The sequence below is a fragment of the Salvelinus fontinalis genome, unplaced genomic scaffold (genome assembly GCF_029448725.1).
Source record: "Salvelinus fontinalis isolate EN_2023a unplaced genomic scaffold, ASM2944872v1 scaffold_1331, whole genome shotgun sequence".
NCBI lineage: Eukaryota > Metazoa > Chordata > Actinopteri > Salmoniformes > Salmonidae > Salvelinus > Salvelinus fontinalis.
Window position 1 is genome coordinate 13,847 of NW_026601540.1, and position 6,216 is coordinate 20,062.

A 6,216-nucleotide genomic window follows, 5' to 3' on the forward strand; every position below is an offset into this window, starting at 1 on the left:
AGGAAATGGAGTAGAGACCTTCAACCATGCCACAGGTAATACTGTTGAGCGTTCAAATGAGGAAAACATTCAACAGCCACATGTGTTAAGAGAACATGGTTGTTCCAATCTGAAAACTGGACAAACTGTTAAATACACGGACAGAGAAAGTGGTATTCCACATACAGCAACCGTCATTGGACGAGCAGGAAAAGCAAAACACAAGAGCTGGTACAACTTGCAGTACTCTGAACCAGCTACACTTTCTGGTACAACAGGGTCAGCTGACCTGCCACTTGTAGATAATATCAGAATTGAACCAATGAAAAATCGAGAAGAACAGCATGACATTCAAAATGATGATGTACTTGAAACAAAGGACGTGTCATTTGACTCAGCTAAGCTAGATGAGCTCAGTAATTGGAGGAAAAATGGAGTGTTTGAGGAAGTCAAAGACATTGGCCAAAAGTGCGTCTCAACAAGGTGGGTGTGTACCCTTAAAGAATCCTTAACTGGAATAGTGCCCAAAGCATGTCTAGTGGCTAGAGGTTTTGAGGAGCTGGCTGCTAAAGAACTCCCAAAAGACTCACCGACATGCACCCCAGAGTCACTCAGATTGCTGATGTCAGTGATCTGCCAGAAAAAAATGGAAACTTAATTCCATAGACATCAAATCTGGATTTTCGCAGGGAACAGAACTGTCAAGGGACATTCACATCCGACCCCCGCCTGAAGCTAAAAGCGAAGGAACACTGTGGAAACTAAAGAAGTGTGTGTATGGACTGGCAGATGGATCACTCTACTGGTACAACAAAGTCAAGGCAACAATGCTGAATACAGGTGGAAAAATGTCACAAGTGGATCCTGCAGTCTTCTATTGGCTTGATCAAGACTGCAATGTGACTGGAGTACTTGCCTGTCGTGTTGATGACTTTATCTGGGGTGGCTCACAGACCTTTGCTTCAACTGTGATTCCACACCTCAAAGCTGTTTTCTAGGTTGGCCGTGAGGAGCATGATCATTTTTGTTATGTTGGCATAGAGTTTATTACAGTTGATGGAAAAATACTGATGCAACAGGAGAGCTATATCAAGAATCCTCAACCTATCCACATGGATTCTTCAAGAGCCGTACAAAGGAATTCCCCTCTGTGGAATTGAAGCTGGTCAATTGAGGTCAAAGATAGGACAAATTTTATGGGCTGCGAGACCGAGTAGACCTGGTTTGATGGTTGCAACTTGGCATCTAACACAAAACACGGCACTGTACAAACCATTCATGAGGCAAACAAAGTTGTTCCTAAACTGAAATCACAAAAAGTGACTTTAAAGTTTCAGCATGTTGGAAAAGATGACTCTTTGAAACTAGTTGTCTTCAGTGATGCTTCGCTAGGTTAACACTGGTGGGACAAAACGGCACTTTCTACCTGTAGTTTGTGTCACTGTCAACTACTCATTAGTTGATGCTGTGAAGTCAACCAAGTCTGTCATAGAAAAGACTTTGAGATTAGCAGCATCAAGGAACTTATTCAAGCACAGAGAATCCAGAGGATTCTGTGGTCAACCACAAAGGAAAAGCTTGCTGACTGTCACACAACCCATTTGTAATGGGGGATCTTGAATAATACTTGGACATTTAATTATGTTGTTGATGTTTTATTTGTCTTTAAAGAAAAGGGGGAGATTGTTAAGTTCATGTTTTAAGTATCCCTATATTTCTGTTATTACGGGGCTATCACTCAGTCAAGAGTGCGCATGCGCAGGAGGTTTTGGTCGTTGTTGGACCTAGCCTCGAGTGTGATGGCTACTTGTAGTGTGTTCATATAGTATAGTAAACTTTGTTAAACTGGAACTCTGTCGTTGTGTCATTTCGAGTTAACAGAATGTGCAGGTGAGAACAACATGACCGGTTAACAGTCATATTGGTCTCCTATAGACTGCCTAAAGCGGCATTGCTATTGATAGCAAAGCTGTTTTGCAACATTTACTACTCAATAGAGCGTTGTAGTCCATAGAGCTCATAAGTAAATAGAGTTGCCTCTCTGAAAGCCTTTTGAATGAACCTGGTTCCTCTCAAGGTTTCCTCCTATGTTCCTTCCTTCTAGGGAGTTTTCCCCAGCCACTGTGCTTTTTCTCTTTGGGGTTTTAGGCTGGGTATCTGTAAAGCACTTTGTGACAACTGCATATGTTTGAATTTGATTGATTACATTAGCAGCGATCCGGAAGGAACTAGCCACAACTTACCAGCTAGTCCTCACCCACCACTCAGGAAACACTGCTGTAGGGCTTAAAGCTGTCTGCATCCCACATCGCACGCTATTCCCTATATAGTGCACTGCTTTTGATCAGAGCCCTGTAGGCCCAGATAAAAAGTAGTGCACTATAAAAGGAATAGGGTACCATTTGGGATGCAAACGGTCTGTCTGTCACCAGTGGTAATGATGTGACCATTGGAGACGGAAGACATGGCCCATCTATTTTAATCCAGAGGTACAGGGTTTGAGAGACCTATTTAACCGGCGACCACAGGTTTTTGCCACATCACTGAGCTGGACGAGACAGACTGGGACAAATTTTTTTTTTTAAACATGCTATTTCAAAGACTAAGGCACCAGCCCATTTGAGAACAAGTCAAGTTGGAGGTTATTCCTGGTTTGACAATTGTTGAGGTGACTGTCAGAAGCCATATGATAAATAGGCCACAGGAGGACAATACTATGTCTGTCCCAAATGTCTAAGGCTAGTCACACAGGTTGAACACAATACAGATAGACAGTACATTAGAGATTGAGGAGCACAATACTATGGCTGTATCCAAAATGGCTCCCTATTCCCTATGTAGTGCAGTAGTTTTGACCAGAGCTCAATGGATTTTGGTCAAAAGTGGTCCACTATGTAGGGAATAGAGTGCACTTATGACACAACGGAAGAGAGAAACAGCTATTGTGTTTCTAAGGCCAGTCACACGGTGAACACAAAGCATGGAACTGGATACAGATAAGACAGTGCAGGAGAGAATGAGTGAGTGGCTGAGAGCAGAATGGAGAAAACAAGGAAGACCAATGGAAGCGATGGACAAAGAACTGGGCTGAGAAGAAATGTGATTAGAAATGTGATTGTGGCCTGCTGGAGGTCATTTTGCAGGGCTCTGGCAGTGCTCTTTCTTGCACAAAGGCGGAGGTAGCGGTCCTGCTGCTGGGTTGTTGCCCTCCTACGGCCTCCTCCACGTCTCCTGATGTACAGGCCTGTCTCCTGGTAGCGCCTCCATGCTCTGGACACTACGCTGACAGACACAGCAAACCTTCTTGCCACAGCTCGCATTGATGTGCCATCCTGGATGAGCTGCACTACCCGAGCCACTTGTGTGGGTTGTAGACTCCGTCTCATGCTACCACTAGAGTGAAAGCACCGCCAGCATTCAAAAGTGACCAAAACATCAGCCAGGAAGCATAGGAACTGAGAAGTGGCCTGTGGTCACCACCTGCAGAACCACTCCTTTATTGGGGGTGTCTTGCTAATTGCCTATAATTTCCACCTTTTGTCTATTTTATTTGCACAACAGCATGTGAAATTTATTGTCAATCAGTGTTGCTTCCTAAGTGGACAGTTTGATTTCACAGAAGTGTGATTGACTTGGCGTTACATTGTGTTGTTTAAGCGTTCCCTTTATTTTTTTGAGCAGTGTATATACTTCTGTGTTTTGATTTTAAGGCATTGATGTTTATGGTTAGGTACATTCGTGCAACGATTATGCTTTTTTTCGCAAATGCGCTTTTGTTAAATCATCCCCCGTTTTGTTAAGTTGGCTGTCTTTGTTAGGAAGAAAGTCTTCACAGTTCGCAACGAGCCAGGCGGCCCAAACTGCTGCATATACCCCGACTCTGTTGCACAGAACACAAGAGAAGTGACACAATTTCCGTAGTTAAGAAATTCACATTAGCAGGCAATATTAACTAAATACGCAGGTTTAAAAATATATACTTGTGTATTGATTTTAACCTGTTATGGCTGCAAGGGGCAGTATTGAGTAGCCTGATAAAATGTGTCCATTTCAAACGGCGTCGTACTCAATTCTTGCTCGTACAATATGAATATTATTATTACTATTAGTTTCTAAAACCGTTTTAATTATTTCTCTGAGTGAAACAGAACTCATTCTGCAGCACTTTTCCTGACCCGGAAGTTCAAAGTCTGAAATCGAGGCTCTCTTCCTCTTCATGCCTATACATGGGCAATGAACGTAAGAGTCTACGTACACTTCATACACCTTCCTCTGGGTGTCAAGAAGGCTGTGAGAGAAGAAAGGAGGTGATTATCTCGATCTGGGATGGAATAAACCCTCTTGGAATGACGTGTACCCAACTTCCGGTACTAGGAGGAATGCAATTTGGACAGTGGGGTTGCCTTTTGTTTTGCTGACGTTATAGGCGAATATTATTTCCGGCTTTGATTTTATTTGATACATGTCACCATATCATCGTAACATATGTTTTTTCAATATAGTTTCATCAGATTATTGAAATTTTTTCGGGAGGTTTACCGTGTTCCGTTCTCTTCCGTTTGTTTACATGGAGAGATCCGTGCAACCCGGCTAGCACGCTTGCTAAATGGAGAGAGAAAGTTGCCATTCTGAATCCAAACAACGACTCATCTGGACAAAGGACACCTTGTTCAACATTCTGATGAAAGATCAGCAAAAGTAAGACCCAATTTATGATGTTATTTCATATATCTGTCGTAGTCGCCGGCGCCCAAGTGTTTCTATTGTGCTAAGCTAAGTTAACGCTACATTTTGTTTTCGCTGTAAAACACTTAATAAATCGGAAATATTGTCTGGCATCACAAGATGCCTATCTTTCATTTGCTGTACACTATTTATTTTTCAGAAATGTTTTATGATGAGTAATTAGGTATTTGACGTTGGTGTCTGTAAATATTATGGCTGCTTTCGGTGCAATTTCTGAATGTAGTTATAATGTAAACTATGATTTATACCTGAAATTTGCAAATTTTTCAAAAAATACGTATGCTATACAATAAATATGTTATCAGACTGTCATCTGATGAGGTTGTTTCTTGGTTAGTGGCTATTTATATCTTTATTTGGCCGAATTTGTGATAGCTACCGATGGAGTCAAAAACTGATGGAGTAAGAATAGTGGTGTCTTTTGCTAACCTGGTTAGCTAATAGATTTACATGTGTCTTCCCTGTAAAACATTTTCAAAATCGGACATGTTGGCTTGATTCACAAGATGTGCACCTTTCATCTGGTGTCTTGGACTTGTTAATGTGTGAAAGTTAAATATTAAAAAAAAAAAATATTTTGAATTTCGCGCCCTGCACTTGAGCTGGATGTTGTCATAAGTGTACCGGTGTCGGGCTGCACCCCAAACAGGTTAAGAAAGGCATTGATGTTTATGGTTAGGTACACATTGGTGCAACGACAGCGCTTTTTTCACAAATGCACTTGTTAAATCACCTGTTTGGCAAAGTAGGCTATGATTCAATGATAAATTAACAGGCACCGCATCGATTATATGCAACGTAGGACAAGCTAGATAAACTAGTAATATCATCAACCATGTGTAGGCAAACAGTGATTATGTTAAGATTGATTGTTTTTTATAAGTTTAATGCTAGCTAGCACCTTGGCTCCTTGCTGCACTCGCATAACAGGTAGTCAGCCTGCCACGCAGTCTCCTCGTGGAGTGCAATGTAATCGGCCATGATCGGTGTCCAAAAATGCCGATTGTTATGAAAACTTGAAATCGGTCGACCTCTAATCCATAGCTCTACGAATTTGAGAGTGGGTAAATTTCTCCAGATCTATCCCTCAGCTTTTTACCGAAACGGGGCGAGGAATATACTTCATGTTTCTACTGCCGATTGCCTCTTTCAAAGTGCAATTTAGGGAGATTGGCTAATCTGTGTGTGTGTGTGTGTAAAACTGCTACTTTATGTTTCAGAACATGTACATAACTTGTGGTTACGGGAACCCCTTCCAACTTACATCCTGCATGAACTTGCGGCAGACAGGGCGGATCTCTTTGCTTAGGGTGGCACTGAACATCATGCACTGCTTCTCATGGGGTGTGAGCCTGAAGATGTCCTGAACATCACGCCTCATGTCTGAGGGAGAGACGATAGGAAAATAATATGTCAGTCACAAAAATGTCAACCCACTCAGTCTGAAATCCAAGTACTACATAAAATAACATTTAAATACACTTTACTACG